The sequence below is a fragment of the Amblyraja radiata genome, chromosome 8 (genome assembly GCF_010909765.2).
Source record: "Amblyraja radiata isolate CabotCenter1 chromosome 8, sAmbRad1.1.pri, whole genome shotgun sequence".
NCBI lineage: Eukaryota > Metazoa > Chordata > Chondrichthyes > Rajiformes > Rajidae > Amblyraja > Amblyraja radiata.
In genome coordinates, this window is record NC_045963.1 from 1,286,345 (window position 1) to 1,301,966 (window position 15,622).

Genomic DNA, 15,622 nt, shown 5'->3' on the forward strand with positions numbered 1-15,622 from the left:
TTGTTCGGCGCGGACTTGTAGGGCCGAGATGGCCTGTTTCCGTGCTGTAATTGTTATATGGTTATATGGTTATAAGAGGATGGACGTGCCTATGGACCACATCCTGGCTACAGCGGGGTGGTCTAGCGAGTATACGTTCCAAAACTTTTATAACAAGCTGCTGGCAGAACCTGTATCGTTTGCAGAAAAAGTATTAGAATCTGCAAAAATATATAATTTAAGCCCGGGGGAGCATTTTGGTCTTGTTATTGTTAATAACACCATTTTTGTTTTACAAACAGATTCATGGTTGATTACGATAACATACTTCCTCCCTCGAATGACTTCGGCAGCGAGTGAAGTAGGAACTGTTACACGGTTTGAAATCACAGAGCTTTAAAATCTGTGATAACTCATAAAATAGTAAGATTAAACGAGAACTTACCAGTTTGAAGTTTGATCTGTATTTTATGAGGAGTTACGATGAGGGATTACGTGCCCTCTGCTCCCACCCTCAATTATAGAGATCATCTGGTAACTTAGTTCTCCTTGTCTTTACTATGTTTATTTCAATTATTGTGTTGTTTCTGTGATTCCACACCGCTGCTTTGAAGTATGTCGCGCATGCGTGCTGGACGGGTTCTTCACGTAATCCCTCATCGTAACTCCTCATAAAATACAGATTAAACTTCAAACTGGTAAGTTCTCGTTTAATCTTACTATTATATTTCTTCTGATTTTTATATCCAATGATGAACTTTATTTCAGACTAGACAAGGGACAGTAAATAATAAACATTGTAAACCTCCCCGCAACTTCACTTTGGTGTCTTGGCCGTGCTGATCCGGGCCAGGCTCCCTGCACGCTGTGGAAGGCCATAGGCATCTTTTTGCTTTTATTGTGATTTATTTGTCTTTTTAACACTGAATATCTGATAACGACACATTAGCAGCATATGGCACCAACATTGCACTAACCCACTCAATTCTAAATAATTCAAAAACATGATCCATAAACAAACAAGGATAACCTTTCATTCTGTCATTCATGGTAAGACTTTAATGCGAATATCTCATAACGGCACATTAGCAGTATATTGCACTGACCCACTCAATTTTAAATAATTCATAATAGTAATCAACACATGGTCAACACTTTGACAAAGGGGAGCACCCACTTTAACATCTGAACTATAGTGAAAGTTCGGGCAGACTTAATAAAATTCTCAGTGTAAAACAGTCAATATGTGCTTATTCTGCATTAAGTAACAGAGAGGTAGAAAGAAAATGCTCTTGAGGAGAAGATTTTTACAAGTATGTTGCCATGAGGACTCGACTATCTGAGCTCTATGATCTAACTACAGTGAGAGATTGAATAGGCTTAATAACATTTTCAATATGCCACAGAAGTAATAAATGTTTTCTTACCTTTCCTCCTTAACGGGGAACCTGAAGAAAGACAAGTCGGGTCGCCTACATTGGCGATTGGAACCAAAGATCTTATAGCGGAGCCTCCGCTATAAGATCTTTGGATACGAGAGCGGAGGCGGAAGCAAAGGTCCGATCTTTGGCCGGAAGCAAGATGACGGAACAAGATGGTGGAACAAGGTGGCGGAACAAGATGGCGGAGGCTGGTTGCTAAAATGGGTCCTATAATCACCCATGAATCTCCCCATGACCGTACTACGTGTTTTGCGTAGAAGTAGGCCATCTTGTTCTGCTATAAGATCTTTGATCCCAACTGCCTTACTGCCATATAAAATCAGAGCACCATTATCCAATTTGCAAATGCCACAACAGTCCTCTGACTGCGATGTTAAAATGCCCATGGCTATTGCAGTACCTCTGATGTCCAAACACTCCCTCTGCAATGCAAGTTCAGGACATTGACACTCAGTGTTGCCACCCAAGCCTCAAGCTCTTCCCTGCAAGCTCAGAGAGCAGCCTCGACATGCCTGGATTCAAGTTCAAGTTCAAGTGAGTTTATTGTCATGTGTCCCTGTATAGGACAATGAAATTCTTGCTTTGCTTAAGCACACAGAGAAATAGTAGGCATTTACTACAAAACAGATAAATGTGTCCATATACCATGATATAAATATATACACACATGAATAAATAAACTGGTAAAGTGCAAATAACAGAAAGTGGTTATTAATAATCAGAGTTTTGTCCGAGCCAGGTTTAATAGCCTGATGGCTGTGGGGAAGTAGCTATTCCTGAACCTGGTTGTTGCAGTCTTCAGGCTCCTGTACCTTCTACCTGAAGGTAGCAGGGAGATGAGTGTGTGGTCAGGATGGTGTGTGTCTTTGATGCTAGAGTTGGTTATTAAAGATGGGATAGCAGCACATTTGGAAAGTGGTGAAATCATTGGACAAGTCAGCATGGATTTACGAAAGGTAAATCATGTCTGACGAATCTTATAGAATTTTTCGAGGATGTAACTAGTAGCGTGGATAGGGGAAAACCAGTGGATGTGGTGTATCTGGACTTCCAGAAGGCTTTCGACAAGGTCCCACATAAGAGATTAGTATACAAACTTAAAGCACATGGCATATGGGTTCAGTATTGATGTGGATAGAGAACTGGCTGGCAAACAGGAAGCAAAGAGTAGGAGTAAACGGGTCCTTTTCACAATGGCAGGCAGTGACTAGTGGGGTACCGCAAGGCTCAATGCTGGGACCCCAGCTATTTACAATATATATTAATGATCTGGATGAGGGAATTGAAGGCAATATCTCCAAGTTTGCGGATGACACTAAGCTGTGGGGCAGTGTTAGCTGTGAGGAGGATGCTAGGAGACTGCAAGGTGACTTGGATAGGCTGGGTGAGTGGGCAAATGTTTGGCAGATGCAGTATAATGTGGATAAATGTGAGGTTATCAATTTTGGTGGCAAAAACAGGAAAGCAGACTTTTATCTAAATGGTGGCCGATTAGGAAAAGGGGATTATGCAGCGAGACCTGGGTGTCATGGTACACCAGTCATTGAAAGTAGGCATGCAGGTGCAGCAGGCAGTGAAGAAAGTGAATGGTATGTTAGCTTTCATAGCAAAAGGATTTGAGTATAGGAGCAGGGAGGTTCTACTGCAGTTGTACAGGGTCTTGGTGAGACCACACCTGGAGTATTGCGTACAGTTTTGGTCTCCAAATCTGAGGAAGGACATTATTGCCATAGAGGGAGTGCAGAGAATGTTCACCAGACTGATTCCTGGGATGTCAGGACTGTCTTATGAAGAATGACTGGATAGACTTGGTTTATACGCTCTAGAATTTAGGAGATTGAGAGGGGATCTTATAGAAACTTACAAAATTCTTAAGGGGTTGGACAGGCTAGATGCAGGAAGATTGTTCCCGATGTTGGGGAAGTCCAGGACAAGGGGTCACAGCTTAAGGATAAGGGGGAAATCCTTTAAAACCGAGATGAGAAAAACTTTTTTCACACAGAGAGTGGTGAATCTCTGGAACTCTCTGCCACAGAGCGTAGTTGAGGCCAGTTCATTGGCTATATTTAAGAGGGAGTTAGATGTGGCCCTTGTGGCTAAGGGGATCAGAGGGTATGGAGAGAAGGCAGGTACGGGATACTGAGTTGGATGATCAGACATGATCATATTGAATGGCGGTGCAGGCTCGAAGGGCCAAATGGCCTACTCCTGCACCTAATTTCTATGTTTCTATGTTTCTATGATATTGCCAGCCAGCCTTTTTGAGGCAGCGACTTCGATAAATCCCCTCGATGGAAGGAAGGTCAGAGCCGATGATGGACTGGGCAGTGTTTACTACTTTTTGTAGTCTTTTCCTCTCCAGGGCGCTCAAATTGCCGAACCAAGCCACGATGCAACCGGTCAGTATGCTCTCGACTGTGCACCTGTAGAAGTTAGAGAGAGTCTTCCTTGACAATCCGACTCTCCGTAATCTTCTCAGGAAGTAGAGGCGCTGATGAGCTTTTTTGATAATTGCGTTAGTGTTCTCGGACCAGGAAAGATCTTCAGAGATGTGCACGCCCAGGAATTTGAAGTTCTTGACCCTTTCAACCATCGATATAAATGGGGCTGTGGGTCCCCCTCCTACTCCTTCCAAAGTCCACAATCAGTTCCTTGGTTTTGCTGGTGTTAAAGGCCAGGTTATTGCGCTGGCACCATATGGACAGTTGCTCGATCTCTCTTCTATATTCTGGCTCATCCCCATCAGTGATGTGCCCCACAATAGTGGTGTCGTCAGCGAACTTGATGATGGAGTTTGCACTGTGGTTCGCTACGCAGTCATGGGTATAGAGTGAGTACAGCAGGGGGCTGAGCACGCAGCCTTGAGGTGCTCCCGTGCTGATTGTTATCGAGACTGACACATTTCCACCAATACGAACAGACTGTGGTCTATGGATGAGGAAGTCGAGGATCCAGTTGCAGAGGGATGCGCAGAGACCCAGTTCTGCGAGTTTGGTATCCAGTTTGGAGGGGATGATTGTGTTAAATGCTGAGCTGTAATCAATGAATAACAGCCTGACATATGAGTTTTTGTTGTCCAAGTGGTCCAGTGTGGAGTGGAGGGCCAGCGAGATCGCATCCACCGTTGATCTGTTGTGGCGGTATGCGAACTGCAGTGGGTCCAGGTTTTTGTCGAGGTAGGAGTTGATTTGCTCCATGATCAACCTCAAAGCACTTCATCATTACCGGCGTTAGTGCCACTGGTCGATAGTCATTGAGGCACGTCATCTTACTTGGGCACCGGTATGATTGATGCCCTTTTAAAGCAGATGGGGACCTCAGACCTCAGAAGTGAGAGGTTGAAAATGTCTGTAAAAACTCCCGCCAGTTCGCCCGCACAGGTTTTTAGAACACGACCGGGTATACCATCAGGACCAGGTGCTTTTCGGGGATTCACCCTTCTGAAGGATTTCCTGACATCGGCCTCTGTGACTGAGACTGAAATGCCATCACAGCGAATGGGGGATCGGGAAGGCACATCAGTATTCTCCCTGTCAAAGCGTGCGTAAAACGCATTGAGCTCGTCAGGGAGTGATGTTACACCGACATTCGAGCAGCCTCCTGGTTTTGCCTTGTAGGAGGTGATTGCATTCAGGCCCCGCCACAGCTGCCGAACATCTGTCTCGTCCTCCAGTTTGGAGCAGAAGTCCCTTTTGGCCTTTTTGATGGCCTTACCAAGGTCGTATGTTGTGCAATGTACACAACTCTTTCAACCTCTTTGAATTGGTCGCTGAGGGGGCAGTGCAAAAACTTGCCACCCAGGCCAGGCACACTCACTACAAGACTACACAGGCATTCGCAGCCTCCTCTACTGCAAGGGACAATCGGTCACTAACCTGGGCTGCATTTACTGGGAGACTGCGACAGATAAGACAGAGAAATGTGCAAAGCAGCCACTCAGGGGCCTAACATTGTTCAGTCTCCTCAGCATTTGCTGCCGTGCTGCTGCACTGGAGTTCCTATCTCGTCCTTTACATTAGAATTGGTGTGTGCCTCGCTCTCTTTCATTGTTCTCTTTGCTCCTTGCTCTCTTCATTTTTGAGCAGCAAAGTGGTAGAGTGGCCCGGGTTCGATCCTGACTACAGGTGCCTGTCTGTACGGAGTTTGTACGTTCTCCCCGTGACCTGCGTGGGTTTACCCCGGGTGCTCCGTTCCCTCCTACGCTCCAAATTTTGTAAGCTAATTGGCTTGATATAAATGTAAATTGTCCCTAGTGCATGTGTGTGCGTGTGTGTCTACGATAGTGTTAGTGTGCGGGGATTGCTGGTCGGCACGGACATGGTAAGCCGAAGGGCCTGTTTCCGCGCTGTATCTCTAAACTAAACTAAAAACTATACCTCACTCTGACAAGCTGGGCCCTGTGCTACACTTGAAGGCCACTTGTTCCTGTTCAACCACCATGTACTGATCCCTCCACAATGCTCAAAGTGCCTGAACATCCGAGCCGGGGGCTGTGAGGGCCAGATTGAGGAATGAAGCAATGGAAATACAGACGTTGAGGGAAGCATTTAGCAGGTCAGCCAGCAGTCGTGAAGAGAGAAGCAGAATTGCAACACGATAACCATTCAAGCTAGCAAAGAATCTCACTGCGACTTGTCACATGTGACAATGATGTATTCATTCATTCATCAGCTTCTGCAGGTTTTAGTTTTGAGGAAAGGCATATCTTCTGATAACATTCTCACTACACAGCTACAATGCTGGGTTGCAATGGGTTCGGGACCTTCTGCAACATGCAAGGCAGATGGAGGGGGCGCAGCTCAGGGGAGAAGGTGCATAACAGCTGATGTTCAATGAGCAGCTTGTAAATTGGGTATTGGAGGGATGTCAGAGGGCAACTAGAGAATTTGTAAAGCCCTTTAAAAGACAGGCATGGTTTCTATCAATGCTGGCCATGTTGATGTAAACCGCTCTTCACATTATCCTCTCTGAGAATATGTGCAAAGGCAGTAAACGGGGATGTTATGAGTAGAAATTAAGAATTGCAGATGCTGGTAAACACACAAAATGACACAAAGTGCTGGAGTTTCTGGAGAAGGTGGAGAGGTGACGTTTCAGATCCAGCACTTTGTGTCCTTTTATGGCTCAAAATGTTATTTGATTGCAAATGGTTAATGGTCTTATGCACGTCACCTATGCATGTTCTCCAGAGTTGCTGCCTGACCTGCCAAGTCACTCCAGCACTTTGTATCCAACAGAAATGTTGCCACTGGCTTCACATGAACGATCATGGAATCCCACTCACCTGAATCAATCTATTACCTGCCAGGCCTTGTCCTGCCCCTCCCAGCTTTCTTCCCCCTCCCACAATCAGTCTGAAGAAGGGTCCTGACCTCCAGAGGTGCTGTCTGACCCATTACCAGCATTTTGTGTCTTTTTTTGAAAATCATGAATCACCTGCAGTTTCCTTGTTTCTGCATGAATTTCACGTTGCAATAAATTTCATAGAATCATTGCCATACAGCAGAAAATCAGGGTCTGCACTGGCCATGAAGTAAATCCAGTTCTCAGCATTCAGCCTGCATTCTGGCATTCGAATTTCACATTTGAATAGTGAAAGGCTTGGATAGCGTGGATGTGGAGAGGATGTTTCCACGAGTGGGAGAGTCAAGGACTAGAGGTCATAGCCTCCGATTTAAAGGAAATTCCTATAGGAAAGGAGATGAGAAGGAATTTCTTCAGTCAGAAGGTGGAGTATCTGTGGAATTCACTGCCTCAGAAGGCTGTGGAGGCCGTCAATGGAAATTTGTAAGGCAGAAATAGATGGCTTCTTGATTAGTACGGGTGTCAGAGGTAATGGGGAGAAGGCAGGAGAATGGGGCTAGGAGGGAGAGATGGATCAGCCATGATTGAATGGCGGGGCAGGTGTGATGGGCCGAATTGCCTAATTCTCCTCCTATCACATGACCTTATGACCTTATTTCAGGGCTAATCTAAGTTCACCCTAATCGTTGTGAGAATAGCTGCCTCCATCATTCCCTTGGACGATATGGTCCAGATTACAACCATCCTCTGGGTGAAAGTATTCCAGCTCAGATCCCCACAAAATCTATCACACGTAAAATAAGCCAATGTCCTATACTTATAACACCTCTAGTGTTATCTAGTGTCATCTTGTTTATGCCTCTCAGAGCTTTGTATACCGCAATTAGGTCCACCCTTAGTCTTCGTTGTTCTAAAGAAAAAAGAAAGGGAGCCGTTAAAGTACCTTTCACCTTCACCAGGCATTCTGCAGCTACGTACAGAAGCCACAAAATGCACTCCGATACCGAATGCACGCAAAGATACACGGAATCCACCTGTTTAATTTTTTTTTCCTGATCGAGGGAGTGAAAGGCTACCGACAAACCGGCCCTCTGGGACATGTGGATCAGATCCTGGACCAGATGGGAGTAGTCCTGAATGGCTTGGCCTGGCACCCGTGTAGACTGGTCAGGGTGGGTCACGTGAGGCAGCACGGATCCCAGATGATTCACCATTGCCCCGGCGAGGAACTTGTAGTTTCGTTTCAGTTTAGTTTAGAGATACAGCGCGGAAACAGGCCCTTCGGCCCACTGAGTCCGTGCTGTCCAATGATCCCCGCACATTAACACTACCCAATATACACTATGGACAACTTGGCATTATACCAAGCCAATTAACCTACAAACCTGTACATCTTTGGAGTGTGGGAGAAAACCGAAGATCTCGGAGAAAACCCATGCAGTCACGGGGAGCACGTGCAAACGCCGTACAGACAAACCCCCGTAGTCGGGGTGGAACCTGGGTCTCCGGCTCTGCAAGCGCTGTAAGCCAACAACTCTTCCGCTTGCCCATGCAGAGAAGGGAGCATCGGTTCCGTGAGCGGCGTAGATCCCCCCTCTATGATTCTACTCTGTGCCACGAGAGGGGCATCTCCCCAGTCGCCAAACTTTCTGCCAGGACCCACGCATGGTCATCCCCATTTTATATCTCAAAAGGCCCTGAGGAAGTCTACCGTTAGCCCATCTGGTCCTGGGGGCGGACATGCCCTGGCAGAGTTGGTGAAGGCCACCAGCCAGATCCACCATTGACTGTGGAGAGTCAAGACGCTCGGCAACCCCTGGACTGATGCCCCCAACAAACCTTGCTTCACATCCTCACTGGTAGATCTGGTGATAACAGACGGAGCTGGCCATTCATGGATCATGGCTGTAGATAGTGGGGGCTGCACCCAGGACGGCCTCCTGCTCCACTTTTGCTCTAACGCCCATGCCCGAGTGTCCCTGCAGAGGGAGCAAACAGCATTCACAGGCACCTTGGTTGTTTTCTGGGTACTCTGGGTGCTGCAGGGGCCTGAAGGTCCTTAGATGAAAGTTACAACCTTTTGTGTCGATACTTACATACATCTATATATCTTTTTCAGATGGATGTCCCCTTGGAGTACTGTATTCGCTGTGATTTTGTGTCAGTAAATAAACGTACTTTTGTAGAAAAAAAAGTGTGGTCTCACAACTGACATGCAGCTACATCATGATGTCCCAACATTTGGACAGAGTGCTCATCGCGATGGAGAAAAGTGTGGCAAAAGCCTTCTTCATCACATTGTTCATCTGTTTGGCCATTTCCAGGGAACTGTATTCCCAGATCCCTCTGTTCTGCAAAACACTGCCATTTACTGTGAAAGTCCTGGCCTGGTTTGACATCCTGAAGTGCAACACCTCACACATGCCAGAGTTAAGGGGCTGTCCCACTTGGGCGACCTAATCCGCGAGTTAAGAAGAGTGCCTTCGACCTTCAAACTCGCAGCATGGTCGACACGTGGTCCTTGGAGATCCTATGAGGTCACTGGAACTCTCCTTCATGCTCGAGGGAAGTTCCCGAATACTCACGACCTCAGCTAGGTTGCGGAAACATTTTCAGCATGTTCAAAAATTTTCCGCGAGTAAAATTTGGTCGGCATGGTTCTTTTGAACTTGTAGTGCAGTGGAGTGGGGTCGCTATGTAGTTACTGGCAGTCGAGGGCAGCCGTAGGCAATCTCCTTCCGGGCATTTTAATTGGCTCATTGGTTTTCAGGACTCCAGGGAAAACCGACCGGTAGGTTAAATGCCCAGTAAACTTTATTATACTTCTTAAAAGTGTCTCCACTCCTTCTCCCCCCCTTCTGCCCCCCCTTCTCTCCCCTTCTCCTCCCCTTCTCTCCCCTTGTCTCTCCTTCTCTCCCCTTCTCTCTCCTTTTCTCCCCCCCCCCCCCCGCGCTCTCTGAAGGACTTACCGTACACTGTGCAGCCGTCTTTTACCTTCCTGTTCATCGCGGGTGTGAATTTCAGACAGCGCTCCCCCGCTTTCCCCCAGCCCCCGCTTTTGAAGTGTGTGTGTGTGTGTGTGTGTGTGTGTGTGTGTGTGTGTGTGTGTGTGTGTGTGTGTGTGTGTGTGTGTGTGTGTGTGTGTGTGTGTGTGAGCGTGTGCGTGCGTGTGTGCGTGCGTGCGGCCAGTCGATCCAGCTCGCGGTTTCAACGCGGACGGTCGATCCAGCTCGAGGTTTTCCAGGCGAGTGCCCTCGAGCTTGAAGGTCGAAGACACTCTTCTGAACTCGCAGATTAGGTCGCCAAGTGGGACAGCCCCTTTAAATTCCAGTTGCCACAGGTTGACCAACCTTCCCAACTAATCTAGATGCTGTTGTGAATTTACACATCCTATCTCACTGTTCACTACACCACCAATTTTAGAGTCATCCGCAAATTTACTAACAATGTCTGAAGAAGGGTCTCGACCCGAAACGTCCCGCCGTTCAGTCCGTCTTAAGCAACCTGATCTCCCGGTGCCTCTGCACTTCAACTCCACCTCCCATTCACAATCTGACCTATCTGTCCTGCACCTCCTCCATGGCCAGAGTGAGGCCCAGCACAAATTGGAGGAGCAGCACCTCATATTTTGCTTGGGCAGTTTACACCTCAGCGGTATGAACATTGACTTCTCTAACTTCAGATAGCTTTCTCTCTCCTTCCCCTTCCCAGTTCTCCCCCTAGTCTTACTGTCTCCGACTACATTCGATCTGTGTCCAGCCCCCTCACCTGACATCAGTCTGAAGAAGGGTCTCGACCCGAAACGTCGCCTATTCCTTCTCTCCAGTGATGCTGTCTGACCTGCTGAGTTACTCCAGCATTTTGTGTCTATCTGCAGTTCTTTCCTACACATGTTCACTGTATTTGTCTCCCATGTGGAATCTTGTCGAAGTAATACGCGCGCAACTCAAAAGCTTTGCACTGTACCTCGGTACACACGAGAATAAACTAAACTAAACTACCGACATTCACATCAATGACATTAACTGCACAGCCATCATTGACACACCATGTGTTCAAAAGGGAACTGCAGATGCTGGAATATCGAAGCTACACAAAATTGCTGGGGAAACTCAGCGGGTGCAGCAGCATCTATGGAGTGAAGTCTGAAGAAGGGTTTCGGTCCGAAACGTCGCCTATTTCCTTCGCTCCATAGATGCTGCTGCACCCGCTGAGTTTCCCCAGCAATTTTGTGTACCATTGACACACCATGACTTCTGTCAACTTAGTCATATAGATTTGCTCGTAAATAAATGTGTAGGAAGGAACTTCAGCTACTGGTTCAAACCAAAGATAGACACAAAATGCTGGTGTAACTCAGTGGGCCTGGCAGCATCTCTGAAGAGAAGGAATGGGTGGTGTTTCAGGGTGAGACCCTTCTTCAGACTGAAAGTCACGGGAAAGAGAAACGAGAGATATAGACGGTGATGCCGAGAGATATAGAACAAATTATAGAAAGATATGCAAAAAAGCAACAATGATAAAGGAAACAGGCCATTGGTAGCTATTTGCTAGGTGAGAATGAAAGCTGGTGTGACTTGGGTGGGGGAGGGATGGAGGAATGGAGAGAGAGAGAGTGCAGGGACTACTTGAAGTTAGAGAAATCAAGATTCATACCACTGGGTTGTAAGCTGCCCAAGCGAAATATGAGATGCTGTTCCTCCAATCTATGTTTGGCCTCACTCTGACAATGGAGGAGGCCCAGGACAGAAAGGTCAGTGTGGGAATGGGAAGGAGAATTAGAGTGTTCAGCAACCTGGGAGATCAGGTAGGTCGTATAAAGTCATATTGACAAACCTTTATCAATCTCTTCCTTTCCAAGTGTTGACATATACATAAATAACACTCAGCTCATGTACCTGGGAATCCAACCTGAACAATGGGCCTTCACAAAGGCCAATTATGAATGCAATGTTGTTAAGTATGTACGACTTGTTTGTGTGATGATAAACATGAAAACATCACTGTATCAAATACAAATGGAATGATAATTTGTGTTCTATTATTTAAATGAAACCAACAGGTTTACTTTACACAGGTCACTTTTTGGGAACTAATATAACCATATAACCATATAACAATTTACAGCACGGAAACAGGCCATCTCGACCCTTCTAGTCCGTGCCGAACACGTGTTCTCCCCTAGTCCCATATACCTGCACTCAGACCATAACCCTCCATTCCTTTCCCGTCCATATAACTATCCAATTTATTTTAAAATGATAAAAACGAACCTGCCTCCACCACCTTCACTGGAAGCTCATTCCACACAGCCACCACTCTCTGATTAAAGAAGTTCCCCCTCATGTTACCCCTAAACTTCTGTCCCTTAATTCTCAAGTCATGTCCCCTTGTTTGAATCTTCCCTACTCTCAGTGGGAAAAGCTTATCCACGTCAACTCTGTCTATCCCTCTCATCATTTTAAAGACCTCTATCAAGCCCCCCCTTAACCTTCTGCACTGCAAAGAATAAAGCCCTAACTTGTTCAACCTTTCTCTGTAACTTAGTTGCTGAAACCCAGGCAACATTCTAGTAAATCTCCTCTGTACTCTCTCTATTTTGTTGATCTCCTTCCTATAATTAGGCGACCAAAATTGTACACCATACTCCAGAATTGGCCTCACCAATGCCTTGTACAATTTTAACATTACATCCCAACTCCTATACTCAATGCTCTGATTTATAAAGGCCAGCACATCAAAAGCTTTCTTTACCACCCTATCTACATGAGATTCCACTTTCAGGGAACTGTGCACAGTTATTCCCAGATCCCTCTGTTCACCTGCATTCTTCAATTCCCTACCATTTACCATGTACGTCCTATTTTGATTTGTCCTGCCAAGATGTAGCACCTCACACTTATCAGCATTAAACTCCATCTGCCATCTTTCAGCCCGCTCTTCCAACTGGCATAAATCTCTCTGTAGACTTTGAAAATCTACTTCATTATCCACAATCACACCTATCTTAGTATCATCTGCATACTTACTAATCCAATTTACCACACCATCATCCAGATCATTGATGTACATGACAAACAACAGTGGACCCAACACAGATCCCTGTGGCACCCCACTAGTCACTGGCCTCCAACCTGACAAACAACCATCCACCATTACTCTCTGGCATCTCCCATTCAGCCACTGTCGAATCCATCTTGCTACGCCACCATTAATACCCAACAATTGAATCTTCTTAACCAACCTTCCGTGAGGAACCTTGCCAAAGGCCTTACTGAAGTCCATATATACAACAACCACTGCTTTACCCTCATCAATTTCCCGAGTAACCTCTTCAAAAAATTCAAGAAGATTAGTCAAACATGACCTTCCAGGCACAAATCCATCTTGACTGTTCCTAATCAGACCCTGTTTATCCAGATGCTTATATATATTATCTCTAAGTATCCTTTCCATTAATTTGCCCACCACTGACGTAAAACTAACAGGCCTATAATTGCTAGGTTTACCCTTAGACCCCTTTTTAAACAATGGAACAACATGCGCAGTACGCCAATCCTCTGGCACTATTCCCGTTTCTAATGACATTTGAAATATTTCTGTCATAGCCCCTGCTATTTCTGCACTAACTTCCCTCAATGTCCTAGGGAATATCCTGTCCGGACCTGGAGACTTATCCACTTTTATATTTCTCAAAAGTGTCAGTACTTCCTCTTCTTTAAATCTCATAGTTTCCATAGCTACTCTACTTGTTTCCCTTACCTCACATAATTCAATATCCTTCTCCTTGGTGAATAACGAAGAAAATAAATTGTTCAATATCTCCCCCATCTCTTTTGGCTCTGCAGATAGCTGTCCACTCTGACTCTCTAATGGACCAATTTTATCCCTCGTTATCCTTTTGCTATTAATATAGCTGTAGAAACCCTTTGGATTTACTTTCACCTTACTTGCCAAAGCAACCTCATATCTTCTTTTAGCTTTTCTAATTTCTTTCTTAAGATTCTTTTTACATTCTTTATACTCCTCAAGCACCTCATTTACTCCATGCTGCCTATAATTATTGTAGATCTCTCTCTTTTTCCGAACCAAGTGTCCAATTTCCCTTGAAAACCATGACTCTTTCCAATTTTTACTATTTCCTTTCAACCAAACAGGGACATAAAGATTCTGTACTCTTAAAATGTCACCTTTAAATGTCCTCCATTTCTCTTCCACATCTTTCCCATAAAACAAACTGTCCCAATTTACTCCTTTTAAATCCTTTCGCATCTCCTCAAAGTTAGCCTTTCTCCAATCAAAAATCTCAACCCTAGGTCCAGTTCTGACCCTCTCCATAATTATATTGAAACTAATGGTATTGTGATCACTGGTCCCGAACTGTTCCCCAACGCATACCTCTGCCACCTGACCCGTCTCATTTCCTAACAGGAGGTCCAGCACCGCCCCTTCTCTAGTAGGTACTTCTATGTATTGCTGCAAAAAACTATCCTGCACACATTTTACAAACTCCAACCCATCCAGCCCATTTACAGAATGTGTTTCCCAGTCTATGTGTGGAAAATTGAAATCTCCCACAATCACTACCTTGTGCTTACTACTAATATCTGCAATCTCCTTACATATTTGCTCTTCCAATTCTCGCTCCCCATTTGGCGGTCTATAATACACCCCTGTAAGTGTTGCTACCCCTTTCCCATTTCTCAGTTCCACCCAAATAGCCTCCCTAGATGAGCCCTCTAATCTATCCTGCCAAAGCACTGCTGTAATATCTCCCCTGATAAGTAATGCAACACCTCCACCTCTTGCCCCTCCAATTCTATCACACCTGAAGCAACGAAATCCTGGAATATTTAGTTTCCAATCACAGCCCTCCTGCAACCATGTTTCACTGATCGCCACAACATCATACTTCCAGGTGTCAATCCAGGCTCTAAGTTCATCCACCTTTCTTACAATGCTCCTAGCATTAAAATATACACATTTAAGAAACCTACCCTCTCTTATTCTCTGTTTATTGTCTTTTTCTTCTGATATTTAGCATGAAGATAGATACAAAATGCTGGAATAACGAAACAGGCAGCATCTCTGGAGAGAAGGAATGGGTGACGTTTCGGGTCGAGACCCTTCTTCAAACCCAAAACATCGTCCATTCCTTCTCTCCAGAAATGCTGCCTGTCCCGTTGAGTTACTACAGCTTTTTGTGTCTGTCTTCGATTTAAACCAGCATCCGCAGTTCCTTCTTACACATATGATATTTAGCATGTTCAAGAAGGAACTGCAGATGCTGGAAAATCGAAGGTAGACAAAAGTGCTGGAGAAACTCAGCGGGTGTGGCAGCATCTATGGAGCGAAGGAAATAGGCAACGTTTCGGGCCAAAACCCTTCTTCAGACTGATGCAGGGTGGGGTGGGGGGGGATCCTGCATGTACTTCAAAAGAGAGTTCTGGCAGATTGCCCACACCCTTGTCTGTAGTTTGTGCAATTGAACTCCAGTAAGCCTGTTAAATCTTAATTAAGAAACTTGATATTTACAGTTTAGTCTGTGTGGACTGACCGTAGAATATCCTGGGACTGGATTATACATAGGTGTGAAATTCCAGTATTTCTTAGTGCTCACATTTTAGAACATTCTATTCAAGAAGGAACTGCAGATGCTGGAAAATCGAAGGCACACAAAAAAGCTAGAGAAACTCAGCGGGTGCAGCAGCATCTATGGAGCGAAGGAAATAGGCATCGTTTCGGGCCGAAACCCTTCTTCAGTCTGAAGAAGTATGGAAGTATTGAGTATAGAAGCTGGGATGTAATGTTAAATTTGTACAAGGCATTGGTGAGACCAAATCTGGAGTATGGTGTACAATTTTGGTTGCCCAATTATAGGAAGGATGTCAACAAAA